Genomic DNA, 21,091 nt, shown 5'->3' with positions numbered 1-21,091 from the left:
TCTTTCTTTCTTTTTTTTTTTTTTTTTTTTTTTTTGAATTGACATCAAGCTGAACAGTCTGTTATTTGTACAGCTCTAATTATGACGACTGTCACAAGGTTAAAAAAAGAGAAACTAAGTCTTCACATTTTGGGTAAATTATAAATCATTCATCCTCAAGATGACCTAGAAATCCTCATATTTTAAATCTTCAGATCTGAGTGCTATGAGATATCTAAATTCTGCAGTTGTTAAACCTGGGTGATAGCTCAAAGATTTTGTCTTATAATGGCCACTTACATTTTGATAGTCCTGCTGGATCAGCAGAGGGACTGGGTTCACAAGTTCAGAGCAAACATTTTCAAAGTTATAAAGCAAAACTTACATATTTTCTTATAGCATGGGATACAGACATTACAAGTGAGATTAATGCATGCAGCAATTTACAAGCATTGTAGAGTCTAAACTCTAAATAAATTCTTATCAGACTAATATCTATTTTGAGCAAAACTAAAATGCAGGTGAACTCGTCTGGTCTCCAGCTATGATTTTTCAGTTCTTAGCTACTGCCTGCAAATATGAGCAAGAGTTGGCATCTGGTCTGCCAGCATTACAACTCCTACTGACATTGAGTAGCACCTTATTCCAAGTATAGTCCCAATAAAGCAAATGGTACATCTTGTCAAGTCAAATGATACCCAATGTGCTAGGGCTATTACAGTCTGTGCCTCCGTACGTACATTGTCATAACTGCATTTTAGCTAAAAAGATCATCTCTTTTTTACATCTGCCCTGGCCATAGAAGTTTCGTTTTTGCCCTGGCAGGTGTCAAAAGTAACCCTGTCTACCTTGTGGAGAAAGCAGGGTAGTTATTAAGAAAGAAAAGGAAGTCCCTTCCATCTGGAAAATGCTTGTTATTATTCCTAATAATCAATGTTTAAGAACATATTTTTTTAAAAATTACCACTGGCAAAATGTTATTAATCCATCAACACATTTCTATGTATGGCTGTGGACATGCTTTGGTTCACTTATGGGAAAGCACTTTCTATGTAAATGAATTGCTTCTTCTTGAGCTGTCATACATATAAAGCATACGAAGCAGCTAGAAACCAGCCACATTATCTCATAGACCCAACCTTCATTAGGAACAATGCAGAAAAGCATTACAATGTGTGAAGAGTAATTTAAATTATGACTTTTTCGATAGAATAATAGGGGTTTGTCATTTATAACAAGCACAGAGTAGGTAACAGGAAAAAAAAAAAAGCTTTCAATCCTAAAACGTTCCATAGGTAATTTAAATGCATATGATTTTTTTCAGTAATAAATTAGAGCTTGGAGACTTTGAGAATAAATCCTGCCTGAAGAGCAAGTTTGTTTAAATTTATTTGGGGGGGGAGGGAGAGGGATTCTGTGTTCAGTGCAGGAACAGAGAAGTGGGATGCAAAGGCAGCTTGAACCTACCTTTACATTCTCTGGGTTCTAAGGCTGGCCAGGGGGCAGTTTGGGATCCCTACCTAGGCTGCTCTAACTTATGGTCTGCTATGGCCAAGAATAGCTGAAAGTAGCTCACAAACCCACACCAGGGGGTGTGGGGAAATGGTGCCAGGACTGTTTGGTCAGCTTTTCACCATATAGGGAGCCCTCTTATGCCAGAGGTATTCTTGGGGGGATATTTCTTCCCCCTTTACTCCATTGGAGCAGCACCAAGAGGCTGGTGCAAAATATAAAATCAGCTCCCAAGTGTTGCTTAGGGGTAGAGCTTAGAAAAATCAGGTTCCTTTCCCTAGTTCTACAACTGAAGTCTCGTAGGAGTCTGATCCTGCTCCCATTGAAATCAGAGACAAAACTGCTATTGACTTAAATGAGGAGCGAGATTGAGCCCTGAACTTATATTTTCCTCCATTTACTTATCTCTATTGGTCTTGTACTGGAACTCAGGAACTCTGTACTGTATTCCTGGCTTTGCCAGAGACTTCCTTGTGTCCTCAGACAATCGATATAACCTTTTAAGCCTCAGTTCTCCATGTGGAAAATGGGGAAATACGTCCCTATCTCATAAGGGTGTCGTGAGGATAAATGCATTAATTTGTGAGGTGTTCAGATGTTATGGTAATACGTACTCTGGGACAGACTATAAATAATAAAAAGTACTGCACACAGGCATTTTGAAGTTTAATTAATATTTATGATAGGTGAAACAATACAAGTGGTTGTGTATTTAACTAGATTCATATAGAATCACATCATGCTTGAGTGCATATATGGTTGTGACAGCCATATGGAAGATAGCCTTTACCATGCACCATTAGTTGCTTTGCTTGTACTCTAGGAACACAACTGCCCTGCTGAATCAGACCACTGATTTCTCAAAGCCACTATCCCATATTTGACAGTGGCTGGTACCAGAGGAAGGTGCAAGAAACCCACTAGTCGACAGTTACATCCACCTCATTTGATCTTATACTAACATCCCAGCTTCAAAGAGCAGCCATTTAAAAATATTAGACAACCTCCAAGAAACAGGTTTTATTTTTTCTTACCCCCAGCTTGAAATTTCACCCATCAAATTATACTGGCCTCATCCCCACTGTGGTGATTACAGTGGACGAGAAGCTGGATATGAGTCAACAGTGTGTCCTTGTTGCCAAGAAGGCTAATGGCAGATTGGGCTGCATTAGTAGGAGCATTGCCAGCAGATCGAGGGAAGTGATTATTCCCCTCTATTCGGTACAGGTGAGGCCACATCTGGAGTATTGCATCCAGTTTTGGGCCCCCCACTACAGAAAGGATGTGGACAAATTGGAGAGAGTCCAGCAGAGGGCAATGAAAATGATTAGGGGGCTGGGGCATATGACTTATGAGGAGAGGTTGAGGGAACTGGGCTTATTTAGTCTGCATAAGAGAAGAATGAGGGGGGATTTGATAGCAGCCTTCAACTACCTGAATGGGGGTTCCAAAGAGGATGGAGCTAGGCTGTTCTCAGTGGTGGCAGATGACAGAACAAGGAGCAATGGTATCAAGTTGCAGTGGAGGAGGTCCAGGTTGGATATTAGGAAACACTATTTCACTAGGACGGTGGTGAAGCGCAAGAATGGGTTACCTAGGGAGGTGGTGGAATCTCCATCTTTAGAAGTTTTTAAGACCCAGCTTGACAAAGCCCTAGCTGGGATGATTTAGTTGGGGTTGGTCGTGCTTTGAGCAGGGGGTTGGACTAGATGACATCCCGAGGTCTCCTTCAACCCTAATTTTCTATGATTCTTTGATTCTATTGTGTATGACATTGTGATGCTTATAAAATTTGGGATGGATTGTGAGCACTTTGGGGGACAGGGTTAGAATTCAACTGGTCTGAAATCAGCAAAATGAAATTCAGTAAAGACAAATGCAAAGTACTACACTTAGAAAAGAAAAATCAAACTCACAGCTATAAAATGGGGAATAACTGGCCAGGTGGTAGTACTGCTGGAAAGGATCTGGGGTTATAGTGGATCACAAATTGAATATGAGCCAACAATGTGATGCAGCTATGAAAAGCACTAATGTTCTTGGGTGTATTAACAGGAGGTAATTATCCTGCTCTACTCAGCACTGGAGAGGACTCAGCTGGAATACTATGTCCAGTTCTGGAAAATGCACTTTGAGAAAGATGTGGACACACTGGAGAGAGTTCAGAGGAGAGCAACAAAAATGATAAAAGGTTTAGAAAACATGACTTGTGAGGAAAGGTTAAAATAGCTGGGCATGCTTAGCCTTGAAAAAAGAAGACTGAGGGGGGACTAGATACTCTTCAAATATGTTCAGAGCTGTAATAAAGACTGCGATTGTTTTGCATGTCCACTGAAGATAGGACAAGAAGTAATAGGATTCATCTGCAGCAAGGGAGATTTAGGTTAATTATTAGGAAATTTTTCTAACTATAAGGATAGTCAAGCACTGGAATAGGCTTCAAAGGAAGGGTGGGGAATCCCTGTTTTTAGAATGGGTTAGACAAATACCTGTCAGGGATGGTCTAGGTGTACTTGATCCTGCCTCAGTGCAGAGGGATGGGTTAGATGACCTCTTGAAGTCCCTTCCAGTCCTACATTTCCATGTTTCTATGATTCTCTTTTTCATCAGTGCACCTTTAAATGCAAAGGGACAGGGATGTGAGGGAATTGAAGATAAAATATCTTAGAGAGAGAGAGAGAGAGAGAGAGAGAGAGAGAGAGCACCTCTCTGCGTTCTCTCTCATTCAGATTTGATATCCTTGTTATGTTTCTTCAATGGTTTTCCTTAATCTAAGATTTAAAAAGTCACATAAGATTAAAGTGCATGTTTTTCTCTTTGTATATGGAAAACATAATATTCAGGATGAGCAATATTTCACCCCTAGGCAAGTAATGGGTTTAAGGTCTAATATCTGTAACCCAGTAGGTGTTTTATTTCAGAGGAAAGCCTAGATTTCTCAGATTCCATTGAGACACAGTGGACTGACTTCTACCTATGGAAGGCCCCAAGATAAAAGACCTTATAATCATGACATTGTTATTCATAGAAAATATTTTAAGGTCAATTTTAGCAGTTCTTCAAATGTATTGAATTATATTTTTCTCTTCCTCTGAGGTTTATGTATTTGAACTTACATTACTTAGGAAATCTGGAAACAATAGGATAAGGAAATGAAATCTAAAGTTTCTAAAATATTGATAATAGGGCTTTTCCCCCTGTAAAATTTGTGGCATATACCAAAAGCATAATAGTAGGGTTATAAAAGTTTTACTGGCTCTCGCTTTGGATGACCTGCATAACTCATGGCTTCGCCACTTCTGAGTAGTACATCTATCTGAAACTCATGCCAATGAAACATTTACACCACACTATGACATCAGCTATTCTTTATTTATAATGCAGGTTGAATCTTAAAGTCAGCAGAATTTCAACATGTGAGCTTTTCATCACTGAACAAAATAAGCACTACTATCTTTTAAAAGTGAACTGAACACAGTTTTAAAAATAACGCTGTGTGAGATCCCAAAACAGGAATATCATGTATATGTCAAATCTTACACATTCCTTGGACAAATGTATAAGGATGTAATATGATCAAAACATATGTGCAATCCCCTGTGCTGTGGAGAGGATGGTATGATGAGACTGCTTACAATGGCATGTAGCTGATCTGCAACCGCTAGCAGCAAATATCTCCAATGGCTGGTTATGGGACACTAGATGGGAAGGCTTTGAGTTACTACAGAGAATTCTTTCCCAGGTGTCTGGCTGGTGGGTCTTGCCCACATGCTCAGGGTCTAACTGATCACCGTGTTTGAGGTTGGAAAGGACTTTTCCCTCGGGTCAGATTGGCAAAACCTGGGAGCATGGGGCATGGGTCACTTGCAAGTTTAAACTAGTCTATATAGTGGAGTCTCTGTAACTTGAAGTCCTTAAATCATAATTTGAGGACTTCAGTAACTCAGCCAGAGGTTATGGGTCTATTACAGAAGAGGGTTGGTTAGGTTCTGTGGCCTGCAATGTGCAGAAGGTCAGACTAAATGATCATGATGGTCCCTTCTGACCTTGAAGTCTATGAGTCTAAGAAGAAAATACATCTTACTCAAAATGTCTAAAATCAGTGGCCGATATCATCCTACCTGTGTAAATGTCTAACTACTAACTAGAAGGTAGAAACAACAAATTTGAATTCACGTCCTTTTGGACTACAGATCAAATAATGCTGAGCATACAGTGTTTTCACTATGCTAGACCCATATCTAGGCACACACCAGTAAATATGTGTATCTGGAGGACTCCTAGAATACTGTCTGTTCATCAAGAATGCAGTAAAATACCTGTATCTAAAGAAATGGAGGATAAAAATGTCATATATGGACATGTGAAATTGGCCAAGCATCATGCCTTTGTACATTATGCACAGTATCTATCTAGGAGTTAGCAGGGGATTTGTCCCACCATGGTAGGGGGATTTCTCTAGGTACACAGTACCCCAGCTGAACCGAGTGATGAAAGGATCTGAGTCCCTGCCCCTATTCACTTCACCCCTATACCTGCCCACCTTTACTTCCCTCCCCAATAGGAGCCAGCCTCATGCCACACAGGGATGACTGATGCTTCAATCTTTCTGTGAGTAACTCATGTCCAGGCCACTTTTGACTCACTTGTTACTCTTTTAATCGATAATCACTGCAGTTCATTTAAACATGTATACAATTTATTAATACCAAAACAGTCTTTTGGGGGATTAAAGAACACTTCACAGTGCAAGCACTGTGAAGAAATGTCTTAGGTAAGGTTCAATGCAGCAGTCCACTGAAGTGCAATAAACATTATAGCTACAACAATTGTACAAATCCGGTGTCTTCTTCCTGGGCCTGGATATGCTGCTGATGTGGCATTGCCTCAGGATGTTTTTTGACTCTATGTGATGGCACCCATTTCCCACTTTTAGGTCCCACCCTCCTGTCAGGTGACATCCCCATCTGGGTCTGGCACTTAATGCCCTCTTGATTGGTTCCAACCGTTGCACCTGCTACCTTGCTCCCTGATTGCTGCTCCTCTTTTTAGTGTACCCTCGGCCCTGCTTACAGTTGGCTACCTTCTGACTTCTCCCTGATTCCACTGCAGCTCTAAAAAAATTGGTGACCACACCTTTTCCTTCCCACAGGATCCCTTGCTCATGACGCCCTGCCCCCATGTCACCAATCATAAGAATGGGTGGGGAAGGTACCATCTTATCCATCATCCTCCCCAGCCAGCCTGAAGCTCTTCTGTGGTCCTTTGAGTAGAGGGACCTGGCACCGTGGCCCGGGAAATGTCTTTAAGGGGACATTTGCTCCCCTTACATAGGCAGCTATACCACAGGCACCACTGTACAACAAACCTTCAGTCCCTCATTCAGTTACATGACTAAAGAAAGAGAATCCTGAATTTGAAATATTATGAATAATGCTTTCTTAAATACAGACTGTATCACGTACCAAGCTATGTGGAACTATCAGACAAACTCCAAACAATGAAAATCCAAATAAGATGGTTTATACAAATACATCCTAACAGCTAAAACAGCACAGGTAAATGTTAGTGAGGCGTATTTATCACCTATAACTAAAAAAAAAATAAAAATGAACTCAGGTTTTTGCAGGTAAAATACTTTCAGTTCACCTTTGAAGAGAAGTACCAAAAGAGAATCTCAAATACAAATATGAGAAAGGTAAGGTAACATGCAAGCTACTGTATAACAGTGAACAGATTGAACTTGCAAATCATTCTTAGGTAAAATGCTTGTGGGCATTAATATGCAAATGATTTAGTGATGCTAAACGGAGAAGGAAGTCAGTGAATAGATCTGAAAAAAGAAGTGACATGGCTGAAGGAATGATGGGGGAAATACATTTTCTCAGTATAATTTTGGGTGGGTTGAAGGGAGAGTAAACTAAGCAAAAGATATGTTAGAGAGAAAGTCATCAAGGCAGGAGACGAACTGAGCATAGACAAGAGTTTTAACCACAGGGATGGAGAAGAATGGACAAATTTTAGATAGATTATAGAAGAAAACACCGCAAGTGCCTGGATGTTGGGAGACAAGCAGGGCCGGCTCTAACTTTTTTGCCGCCCCAAACAAAAACAAAAAAAAACGAGTGCCGCCCCGCCGTAACAACCCCCCCAAGCGCCGCCTCACCGAAACAAAAACAAAAAAACCCAAAAAACCCCGAGCGCCGCTGCGCTGAAACAACCCCCCCGAGCGCCGCCTCGCCGAAACAAACAAACAAAAATACCCTGAGCACCGCCTCGCCGAAACAACCCCCCCAAGCGCTGCCTCGCCGAAACAAACAAAAAAAAACCCCGAGCGCCGCCCCGCCAAAACAACCCCCACCCCCCGCCCCAGCGCTGCCCCACGGAAACAAAAACAAAAACCCCGAGTGCCGCCCCGCCGAAACAAAACAAAACAAAAAACCCGGAGCGCTGCCCCACCACCCCAAGATTGGCCGCCCCTTAGAAGATGCCGCCCCAAGCATGTGCTTGGTCGGCTGGTGCCTGGAGCTGGCCCTGGAGACAAGAGTAAGGAATGCAATTTGACACAAATCTGAGAACCTGCGTGATTGGGAAGATGGTTGAGGGGGTTCATTTGAATGCTGTGCTCGTTGGCACATATCTTGTAAGCAGACACATTAAGGATACTTACAAATCTAAATCAGAATAAAAGTTTGATTAAAAAGTAGGATGCCTTGCATTAGGCTATATCACAGTGTGTCATATCTACAACCTTTATGGGTAACCTGATGCAACAAGATGCATGCATTGTCTTTTATTGAATGAAATGATGCATTCTCTCTTAAGTTAGGATTAATCACAGCAAATTTATGTACACTTTCTCTAAACCGGTATGCAGAAATGTGCAGCCAGCAAAACCATGAAAATGCCTGACTCACTTGTCTTCAGTGCAGTACATTTAGAAGAGGTATCCTCTATTCGAATTGAAAAAAGATATCTGATCCAAGAGCAAGTGATACTTAAAGAAAACAATTTGTGAAGCTCTTTCGGACCATATTGAGTAATGCTCTTTTATGTTATAAATTAAGGCGATACAAATTCCATCTCACTCAAAGACATTCTCTTTTTGATCTACACTATGAAATACAAGATTGTTTGAGTGACAAGACTGGTAATCAGTGTTATGATTGTCCACATTTATTTTTGATTAAAATTCTTATCAGTGGCAAGGATAAGAATCATGTATTCAGTGGGGGATTATTAGTATAGTGTATATGTAGTATATTAAAATTCTTGGAATATTCCTTGTACCCTACTGCTCTACATCTGAATTCCAAAGAGCATGCCCTGTTGGAAATGTCATGGTGAACATTTCAGAATATGGCCTTGTGTAATTAAGAATATTCTTTGAATGCAGTGTCATTGAAACATATCTGCAAATGTATAGTCAAAGCGGCCCGAATTCCACAAGATACTTAAGCACATACCCACCATGAAGCCTGGGGGAAGCCCCATTGAAGTCAATGGGACTATCCCTTGCGGAACTGGGACCAAAGTTTGTTGATTTAAAGAGAGAGTGTTGAGTCAAATGTGTCTCAGAATTTAGGTTTTGCAAAATTAATATTATGCAGAACTTAAGTCAATGGGAATGTTATTTTAACATTTAGAATGGACTTTTTTTTTTTTTTGGTAATGCAAATCAACAACTCTCTATGTGTTCAAAACTCAAGTATTGAAGCACTAGTGGTTTGTAAGAACCTGAAATTGACTAGAAACAAAATGAATGCCTTTGTCCAAGTTGAAAGAAATACAAAAAAGTAAACCCACAGCATAAACAATGAAGAAAGGTTTGAACAAGTTCTGAGAAAGAACTTAAGTATTTGGCTCATTTTTAATCTGAAAGTATCCTTTAACTATCAAGTAAAAAGAATAAAATATTTTCATAAATAGTATAACCTTTACTGCAGAAAATTAATAAATCATAGTTAAATTTAACACTGTTTTAATGTGGGGACTTTTGTATAAATGTAGTTCTTTTCAATAGTCACATTATTTTTAGACAGCAGGCTAGGTACAGTGAAATTAAGTTTGCAGTCTGAAATATTGTCATAGTTATTCAGTATGTAAGTGATTAGAATGTGCCTGGGCAGACTCAAAAACATGTACAATCAATGCAAGCTGTAGCAAGTTAAAACAATTTGGAAAAATATAAATATTAATTAGAACACATGTTAAAAAAGGGACACAACTACTTGCATAGCACACAAACAGGTCTCGTGGTACAATGGACTAGAAAATCCAAATCATATCTTTAAGAGAGGTTTGTTTGGTTTTTTTATGTGCCAGAAGGATGGAAACACAGGGGTTCTATCAAAAAATCACCACAGTGTTGTATATTCAACAACCAGTGTCCAATTACAGCAAAGTCAATTATAGTTCTGTGTTACTGTGTTATGGTATAACATGTTCAGGTTTAGCTTACATCATACTGTCATCAAGTATATCTTCAAAATATTTTTCAGCTCCATGGCACTAATATTGCATAGAGATGTTTACAAGCACTAAGTAAATTCATATTCATATCACTGGAAATCTGGATTTAGATTGGTGTCATGTACAAGTTTTTCATTGCTGGTAATAATCTCTCTCTCTTCCTGTTTACAAACAGCTTAGTCTGATGTGTTCTCCTAAACTTTGGACAAAACAGAGCAGCTGGTGAACTTGTCTGACAGTAATAGGGACACAGCACAGGGAGTTTGTGCTCCCCCCAGCATTAGTGTGGCAGGGTTTCTTTCTAGAGTTAAGGTGAGCCAGCTGCCACACCACTGCCTTAAGGAAACATTCCAGTACCCCCATACAGTTAGACCCTGATCTAGCAGAGCACTTAAGCACATGAGGAGTCCCACTGACTTCAAACATAGAATCATAGAACCATAGAGTTAGAAGGGACCGCAAGGGCCATCTAGTCTAACCCCCTGCCAACATGCAAGATTTGTCGTGTCTAAAAATGAGACTGCTCACAGCACATACAATTAAGATTATGTCTTTCTTAAATTTCTGCAGGTGCTTGCTTATGCTGTGGTCAACAGCATGTTTCAACCGGTGAAGCATGTTGCTCCCCTTCAAAGCAGCAGCAAGGTGCACCTGACAGGTAATCTTTTGTTGCTCCCTAAACCATCCTGCCCAGCACCTGAAGGAAGTTTCTTGTTCTGGATATGCAGCTGGGACCATTCCATTGCATGCCTTCCACCATGCAGGGCAGGATTTTGCTCTCATAGCACTATGCATGAGACTCCCAGATAAATACCCATGAGTTTGTTGACATCCTGGACCTGGAGTAATTTATTCAAACAGACTTTTGATTGAGGGAATAACTGATTATTTTGATTTTGTTAATAAACTATTAACTGACTTCATTAAGACTTCTCAAATATGGTCATTTTTTAAAGTGAAAAATGAATATTATGCCCTTTTGTTTAAAAAAAAATAAATACTCTTAAGTGTAAAGTTTTGGAGGGCATCAGAAATTCTACCAAATCATGCCCTTCAAAAAAATGGATTTGTGTTTGCACATCTGGCTGTAGTCCTGGGTTCCAAATTCAGCACATCTGAATGGGCATCTATCAAGTAATTTACATGTCATTATAGATCTGCTGTTCAACATTCTAGTTAATAAAACTTTGGCTCCTTCAGAGCTTTGCAGATCTGACTGTCATCCCATATGTCCCGAAATGACTGAAGGAGCCCTTTAATATAGGAAAATTGGAAGAGTTGCAGATATATTGTAAACCTAGAACTGTCAATTCAGAATTTTTGTTTCTGATTTATTCAATTTAAGATAAAAGCTAGATTTCTCCCTGGCTGTCTCAACAACATCAAAATCAGCAACGTATACCTGAAGACAGTGACAACACAGGGCATCATCCTTGACAATTCAACAGATTGTTTACTGATTTCACACTGGGATAACTTCTGTATAAGTGAATTTATCAAGGACAGTGGTATTTATAATCTGAATAAAACTTCATTCATGATTGAAATTTTTATGCTTTCAATTATATCATATCAACTGGTATAGCTCCTTTGAGTTCCATAGAACTATGTTGATTTATGTCAGCTAAGCATATGGCCCATTAATCTTAGAAGCAATGTAACATGCTTTTACCTGCAGTTCAGGAGTCAGACTGAGTTGGTACTTACAGCTATGCTGACACTTTTATGGTGGCTCTGGTGGGTTTTTATTTTTTTATTTTTTTGCAGACTTTAAACTTTCATTTAAAAAAAAGGTTTTAGCCCTTATATTAACAATCTATTGAATATGAACTGATGCATATGAATAAATTTGTGGGTAGCCAAAGAGAAATAATAGCTTCCAGTGAAGTATAAATAGAAGAATGTCCATACTGGGCCAGACCAATGGTCCACATAGCCCAGTATCCTGTCTTCTTACAGTGCCAGATGCTTCAGAAGGAATGAATGGAACAGAACAATTATTGAGTGATCCATCGGCTGTCATCCAGTCCCAGATTTTGGTAGTCAGAGGTTTAGGGACACCCACAGCATGGGGTTTCATCCCTGACCTGGGTCGGCTCCAGGGTTTTGGCCGTCCCAAGCAGCCAAAAAAAAAATAAATAAATAAATTTTAAAAAGCCGCAATCGCGATCTGCGGCGGCAATTCGGCGGGAGGTCCTTCGCTCCGAGCTGGAGTGAGGGACCTTCCCCCAAATTGCCGCCGAATAGCTGGACATGCCGCCCCTCTCCGGAGTGGCCACCCCAAGCACCTGCTTGACAAGCTGGTGCCTGGAGCCGGCCCTGTCCCTGACCACCCTGGCTAATAGCCATAGATGGACCTATACTGCATGAACTTATCTAGTACTTTTTTTTAACCCAGTTATATTTCATCCCCTGGCAACGAGTATGAAGAGTATTTCCTTATATTTGTTTTAAACTTGCTGCCTATTAATTTAATTGAGTGGCCCCTGGTTCTTGTGTTATATGAAGAGGTAAATAACACTTCCTTATTCACTTTCTCCACACCATTCATTATTTCATAGACCTCTATCATATCCCTCCTTAGTCATCTCTTTTCTAAGCTGAACAGTCAGAGTCTTTTTAATCTCTCATCATACGGAAGTTGTTGCATACCCCTAATAATTTTTGTTGCCCTTCTCTGTACTTTTTCCAATTCTAATATATCTTTTTTGACATGGGGTGACGAGAACTGCACACAGTATTCAATATGTGGGCATACCATGGATTTATATAATGGCATTATCATATTTACGGTCTTATCATCTCCCCTTTTCCAAATGGTTCCTAACATAGTTAGCTTTTTTGACTGCTGCTGCACATTGAGTGGATGTTTTCAGAGAACTATTCACAATGTTTCCGAGATCTCTTTCTTGAGTGGTAACAGCTAATTTAGACCCCATCATTTTGTATATATAGTTGAGATGTGTTCCAATGTGCATTACTTTGCATTCATCATCATTGAATTTCATCTGTCATTTTGTTGCCCAATCACCAGTTTAGTGAGATCCTTTTGTAGCTCTTTGCAGTCAACTTTGGACTTAAGTATCTTGTGCAACTTTGTGCTGTCTGCAAACCTTGCCACCTCACTGTTTACCCCTCTTTTCCAGATAATTTATAAACATGTTGAACAGCACTAGTCCCAGTACAGATCTCTGGATGACCCCACTATTTACGTGTCTCCACTGCAAATACTGACCATTTATTCCTACCATTTGTTTCCTATCTTTTAATCAGTTACTGATCAATGGGAAGACCTTCCCTCTGATCCCATGACTGTTTACTTTGCTTAAGAACCTTTGGAGAGGGACTTTGTCAAAGGCTTTCTGAAAGTCCAAGTACACTATATCTACTGGGGGGAGGGATAGCTCAGTGGTTTGAGCATTGGCCTGCTAAACCCAGGGTTGTGAGTTCAATCCTTGAGGGGGCCACTTGGGGATCTGAGGCAAAAATCAGTACTTGATCCTGCTAGTGAAGGCAGGGGGCTGGAATCAATGACCTTTCAAGGTCCCTTCCAGTTCTAGGAGATGGGATATCTCCATTATTTATTTATTTTTTACTGCATCAGGGCCGCCCAGAGGATTCAGGGGGCCTTCGGTGGTGGGTCCCTGGGCGGAAGGACCCCCTGCCGCGAGTCTTCAGGGCACTTCGGCGGCGGGTCCCGGAGCGGAAGGACCCCCTGCCGCCGAATTGCCGCTGAAGATCCGGCACTTTGGTGGCGGGTCCCGGAGCGGAATGACCCCCTGCCGCCGAATTGCAGCCGAAGACCCGGAGTGGAAGAAGCTCCGGGGGCCCAGGGCCCCCGGAGCGAGTGAAGGACCCCACTCCAGGAGCCCCGAAAAACTCTCGAGGGGGCCCCTGTGGGGCCTGGGGCCTGAGGCAAATTGCCCCCCCCGGGCGGCCCTGTACTGCATCACCCTTGTCCACATGTTTGTTGACCCCCTCAAAGAATTCTAATAGATTGGTGAGGTATGATTTTGCTTTACAAAAGACACATTCACTCTTCCACAATAAATCGTGTAAATCTATCTGTTTGATAATTCTGTTCTTTATTGTAGTTTCAAGCAGTTTGTCTGGTACTGAAGTTAGGTATAGTGGCCTGTAGTTGCCAGGATCACCTCTGGAGACTTTCTTTTTTAAATGTGTGTGATTTTAGCTATCTGCTAGTCCTCTGGTACAGAAGCTTGTTTAAATGATAGCTTATATACCACAGTTAGTAGTTCTGCAGTTTCATATTTGAGGTCCTTCAAAACTCTTGGGTGAATACCATCTGGTCCTGGTGACTTATTACCGTTTAATTTATCAGTATGTTCCAAAACATCTTCTACTGACAGACCCTTCAATCGGGGACAGTTCCTCCGATTTGTCACTTTAAAAAACTGACTCAGGTGTGGAAATCTCCCCCTCATCCTCTGCCGTGAGGACCAGTGCAAATAATTCATTTAGCTTCTCTACAATGGCCTTTTCTTCCTGGAGTGCTGCTTTCGCATCTCAATCATCCAGTAACCGCACTGATTGTTTAGAAGGCTTCCTGATTCTTATGTACTTAAAAAAGTTGCTGGTAGTTTTTGTGTCTTTTGCTAGTTGCTCTTCAAATTCTTGTTTGGCTTTCCTTATTTTACTTTTTTTACTTTTACACTTGATTTGCCAGAGTTTATGTTCCTTTGTATTTTCTTCACTAGGATTTGACTTCCAATATTTAAATGATGGCTTTTTGTCTCTAATCGCATTTTACTCTGTTGTTTAGCCTTTTTTTTTTTTTTGGTCCTCAGACCGTTATCTTCAATTTAGGGTATACATTTAGTTTGAGTCTATATTTTGGTGTTTTTAAAAAGTTTCCACATATCTTGCAGGCATTTCAGTCTTGTGACTTATCCTTTTAATTTCCATTTAACAAGCCTCCTCATTTTTAGTTCCCCTTATTGAAGTTAAATAATACTGTTATTTAATAATACTGTGGTTTCCTTGGTATCCCTCCCGCCCCCCACGCACACACACACAATGCAAAGAGTTACATTTAATTACATTATAGCCACAATTACCAAACAGTTCAGCTATATTCACCTCTTGGACCAGATCTTTTGTGTCATGTAGGACTAAATGAAGACTTGCCTCTCCTCTTATGGGTTCCAGGATTTGCTGCTCCAAGAACCAGTCATTAATGGTGTCTAGAAATATTATCTCTGCATTCCGCCCTGAGGTGACATGTACCCAGTCAATATAGGAATAGTTGAAATCCCCATTATTATTGGGTTTTCTGTTTTTGTAGCTTCTCTAATCTCTCTGAGCATTTCACAGTCACCATTACCATCCTTGTCAGGTAGTCAGTAGAATATTCCTACTGCTATCCTCATGATTCAAGCATGGAATTTCTATTCATAGAGATTCTTTGGTACAGTTTGATTAATTTAATATTTTACTCTATTTAACTCTATACTTTCTTTCACATATAGTGCCACTCTCCCACCAGCACAACTTACTCTGTCATTCCTCTATATTTTGTACCCTGCTATTATCATATCCCATTGATAATCCTCATTTCACCTAGTTTCTGTGATGCTTATTATATCAATATGCTCATTTCATACCAGACACCCAAGTTCACCCATCTTAATATTTAGACTTCTTGCATTTGTGTACAAACACTTATAAAATGTAACTGTATTTAGTTGTCTGCCTTCATGTGATATAACTGAATAGAACTCTCTTTCGTTTGACTGTTTCTCTTCAGTTCCTATCTGTACTTTATCAACTTCTATCCTCTCCTCTTTATTAGGATATAGAGCATACCCTTTAATAAATCCTCCACTAAGGGATGTCTCTATCTGAATTTTGTGTTCCTCTATACCTTTTGGTTTTCTCACAGACCTTAATTTAAAAACTCCTCTACAATCTTTTTAATTTTACATTCCAGCAATCTCGTTCCATTTTCGTTTAGCTGGAGCCCATTCTTCCTGTATAGGTTCCTCCTCTCCCAAATGGTTCCCTAGTTCATAATAAATCTGAATCCCTCCTCTGAACACCATCATCACCTCCACGGATTGAGACACTGCAGTACTGCCTGGCTAACTGGCCATGTGCGTGGAACTGGAAGAATCTCAGAGAATGCTACCATGGAGATCCTAGACTTTAATCTCTTACCTAGCAGCCTAAATTTGGCCTACAGGACATCTCTCATACATTTCCCTATGTTTTTGGTACCTACATGTACCATGACCACTGGCTCCTCTCCAACACTGCACATAAGTCTACCTATATGTCTTGAGAGGTCCACAACCTTTGTACCCAGCAGGCAATTCACCATGCAGTTCTCTCGGACATCACAAACCCATCTATATTTACATAAATCGAATCCCCCATTGCTATTACTTGTCTCTTCCTAATGACAGAGGTCCTGTCCCCCCGGAGAGGTATGCTCAGTGCAAGAGGACACCATAACATCATCTGGAAGGCGGGCCCAACTATGGGATCATTTCACCTTCACTCCAGCTTGATGTTCTCCTTTCCCAAAACTTTCATCCTCCTTAACAGCACAGAGGACATCAGACTAGAGGTAGAACTTCTCTACAGCACCAGAAAGTCTCATCTATGTACCTCTGTCTCCTTTAGCTCCTCCAGTTCAGCCACTCTGGTCTCAAGAGCCCGAACTTAGTCTCTGAGAGCCATGAGACAAGGCAGGTAACCATATATGCTACATTCAGGACAGCGAACTGGATAGTTCCCACTCTGCTGATGGACTTCTTCCTGCATTATTTTTACTCTTGCAGGGAGAGGGAGTTGTTTGTGTGTTCTCTGGTGGGGAAGGGGATTATTGGCCTAAATTTAAAGAATGTTTATTAGGTGTATCTGGCTCACATGTTCCCTCTCAAAATTCCCCTATTTACTGCTCCTGTTCACTGTCTCCTCTGATTACTTAGGAGCTGGCTTTTTAAACCCTTGTGTCAGCTACTTCTAGGATTTTCTCAAGAAAAACCTTCACATTTACTTATTATTTTATAAAATATTTTCCCATGTAAATAACTGCTTTTGGAAATGTTTTCAGGCAGTTGAGCTCCACTGAACATTTGGCAGGCTCTAAAAATCATAGCAAAACAGCAAGAAAAGCCTAAGTAAATAATCAGTAAAACCTGCTCCTTAAAAGGAAAGGTCATTGTCCCTCTAAATCTCTGCAGACATCTCTGAGCAACAGCATCTGACTATGGGACATTTTATGGCATGAATTTCATTGCTGACATTTGGTGGCAGACATCTCAGATAATATTTACTACCGCTGCAAGAGAGCACAAATCCAACCAAGTCAATAGAGTTTCACCCTGTTAAACTTGTAGTGTACTTTGCCCTCCTTCCAACAGCATGCATACACCATCTAGGAATTGTGGTTTCTATTTGTGGGCACTGCTGTCTCTCTGTTATTATTCTGTAGTTGTCTAGCCCTCAGGTTTAAGCTCACCATGGCCAAAATGGAGTCCTTAATCTTTCCCACCCAAGCCCTCTCCAACTGCTTTCTTTGTCTGCAGACACCACCACCATCGTCCCTGCTACTCAGGGCCATAATCTGGCTGTTCATTTCAACTGGGACCTCTTGCTTGGCCCTCCTACCCTTGTCATCTTTTAATGTTGCTGCTGCTTCTCACATAAGAGCTCTATGTTCTAGCCTTTTCTTTCTGCCCACACACCTAAAATTCTCATCCTGAAAATCTTCTCATGTCTCACAGAATCATAGAATTGTAGGACTGGAAGAGACCTTGAGAGGTCCTCTAGTCCAGTCCCCTGCACTCATGGCAGGATTAAGTATTATCTAGACCATCTCTGATTGTCTAACCTGCCCTTAAAAATCTCCAAACACCTATGAGATTCCACAACCTCTGTAGGGAATTTATTCCAGTGCTTAACCATTTTAGGAAGTTTTTTCCTAATGTCCAACCTAAACCTCCCTTGCTGCAATTTAATCCCATTGCTTCTTGTCCTATCCTCAGAGGTTAAGAGAACAATTTTTCTCCCTCCTCCTTGTAACAACCTTTTTTGTACCTGAAAACTGTTATGTCCTCCTCCCCCTCCACCCCCCCCCCCCTCCAGTCTTCTCTTCTCCAGACTAAACAAACTCAATGTTTCCAATCTTCCCTCATAGGTCAGGTTTTCTAGATCTTTAATCATTTTTGTTGCTCTTCTCTGGACTTTCTCCAGTTTATCCACATATTTCCTGGAATGTGGTGCCAAGAACTGTACACAGTATTCCAGTTAAGGTCTAATCAGTGTGGAGTAGAGCAGAAGAATTACTTCTTGTGTCTTGCTTACAACACTCCTGCTAATACTGCTATCATCTAGTGCTATCTTTTCCACTTGGCCTTGGCAAATCCCATCTTGCCCTACTTATTTCCACTCAAAATAGAGCTGCAAAGACCATTTTCCTGGCTCATCACTTTGACCATGTCAGCCCCTCTCTTTGCTTCAATATACAGGCTCCCTCTTTTCCATCACATCAACCACAAACTACTTGTCTTCATTTTTAAGGCCCTTCATGGCCTATCCAAATATGCTATAGCGATATCATCTCCTACCTTCACTCGTCAGTGATCCCTCCTCTGCCACCCATTTGTTGAGTTTTCAAATAAGCTCCTTTGCACTTTCTCCCATACTGCCCCGTGTCAGACGATCTCCCTGTAAATATCTATTAGGACAGATCATTGTTCCCCTTAAAACTGCCCTCAACCCTGGTGCCTACAAATATTCAACAATGGTAGGTAATTGATGTGCTGTGACTGCTGCTTATCATGCTGACCAGTAATGTCTCATTGTTACCTTTTGCTCCCCTCATGTTTGTCGTATCCATTTGTCATTTCTTGTCTTATACTTACATTGTAATCTCTTTGGGACAGGGACCATCTTTTAATTCTGGATTTGTGCAGTACCTCACACACAATGAGAGTTTTGATCCATGATTGGGTTCCTAGTTGCTACAGCTATACAAACAACATTGTTGTAATTTTGTGTTATACGATGAAAAGTTGTATAATATGTCACTTCTATCACACACTGCTGCTGAAACATTGCACAATGATAAGTGTGTAGTGGAATGGCATTATTCTACTTCCTTTGTTATGTTTTTCCCCCCTCCCAAGAACACTAAATGCAGCTTGAACTGAACTCATACATGGATTTAAATAGGGACTTTTCTCACTATTTTAAAGAATACTGAACAAATCTCAAACCCTGGACCCAAATAGTGCCTAAATCAGAGATAATCAAGTGTAACTATAAAGGCACAAACTGAAGCCATGCGATGTCCTACAGCTTTAAAATTCCACACTCCCTAAATGGATTTTTTGTCATGCAGGATGAATTCCGTTGAATAATTCTGAGTTCCTATTTAAAAAAAAAAAAAAAAAAAAAATACCCTTGCTTCTTACCTGACAGATGGAATTTTCAGGCTCCATGATGGCATGTTCAGTACTGTGGGATGTAGGAGAAATATGCCAGAAGTAATATCCATGCTGTTAACAGCTTTCTACTCCAACAGGCCTTTGCACACAGTAGATTCCCATTGGAATATCCACTTTGAACCATTCATCATTTCCAAATCTCAAATCATTCCAGTTTTATGAATTCTCATCTTCCCATTTATTTCTTTAATTCAAAACAAAACAAAAGTTTGTCATTTTCAATCAAAAACTAATTATAAAGGAGAGCATGAGTTTCAACTTTGTGGGTGGCTTAATAGAAAAGAACAATAGTCCACTACCAACTCCAATTATGTTTTAAAAAACGATTAAAATCTGCTATAATTAAATTCCCTTCTCAAAAAGCTTTTGCATCTCACTGTGAAGCGTTGGTTGGGGAAGAGGGCTATGGGTTGTTTAAATTTCTAATTAATTGAGGCATTGTGCTTTCTGTAATCAGTAATTATTGCTCCATATCTCCCATCATTCACAGCCATGAACAATAACATTTACAACTTTCCATTTTTACTAAGCAAAGCTAGCCCAAAGGTTTTTATTTTTTTAAACAAGAAATTTCCTAGTAGTTCACTTAATCAAAGGGCTTCCTCAAAAAATGTCTCCGTCATTCAGTAATACACGTGATGTTCCCTAGATAAAATAACCTTCTCTCCAACTCTAACCCCCTTGTAACTCCTTAAAAATCCAAGAGTTACCCATTTTCTTCTTCCACACAAAATCCATCAGTCCTTTCATTCTTTCCAACCAAACCCATTAGCCCCTTCTATTCCCTGCACACAGGTCCATTAGATCCCAACCAACCATATTTCCCCTCTTCAGTCCCTCATGGTGGCTCACCCATGTAGTTTTCTTATCTGACAACATGGAACTCCTGGATATTATGCAAGCTGGAAGGACTAGAAAATGTACCCCATGGTGTATGTGCAATCTAGATGTCCCAGTATCCAGGACTATTGCATTTGCTATCACAGATTAATGCCTAATTAGAGCCAGCTGGTCCATTGATACCATAATCATAATTACTTTGATTATATAAGCACTTATTATTTAAGACTGCAGAGTTACCATGAGGAAAACTTTTCATGATCCGAAAGCTAATGTTTTGACTGCTCCTTTTGAAAATGCCTTTATACTTTCCCTTCCCTCATCAGATCTCCATTACAGCTTTTATATGACTCCACTGTGTGGGAATATATAATAGGCCAGAATTTGAAAGGTCCCACCAGTTACTTGGAGCACAGTGTAAGTTTCTGAATGAAAACCGAAGCTCATTTAAACATTTAAACTGCATTAGTTAGTTTTGTGACTGAAATTCATTATATTTAACAGAGTTGCTGGAAATCCAAAGGAGCTTTAAACAACCAATGAACAATGTAAAGCCAGAAATGAAAATATTTAAAGAGAAGTAAAGAGGATTTCAAATCCATTTTACACAGCTGCATCTGCTGTGACAGTTTATTAAGCTTTAAGGTAGGGGATTTTTTTTTTCTGAAATATTTACCATAAGCTAAATAGAATTGTCACAGTGTCTCAACTAACTGCCATATAAAGCTGAACATTAGCATTTCAAAATGAGAACATTACTTGATTGATTCATTGAGTGAAATGTTGAGCAAAATCAGATCAAACTGTAGACC

The sequence above is a fragment of the Emys orbicularis genome, chromosome 5 (genome assembly GCF_028017835.1).
Source record: "Emys orbicularis isolate rEmyOrb1 chromosome 5, rEmyOrb1.hap1, whole genome shotgun sequence".
In the NCBI taxonomy this organism is placed as follows: domain Eukaryota; kingdom Metazoa; phylum Chordata; order Testudines; family Emydidae; genus Emys; species Emys orbicularis.
This window is presented reverse-complemented; position numbering follows the sequence as displayed.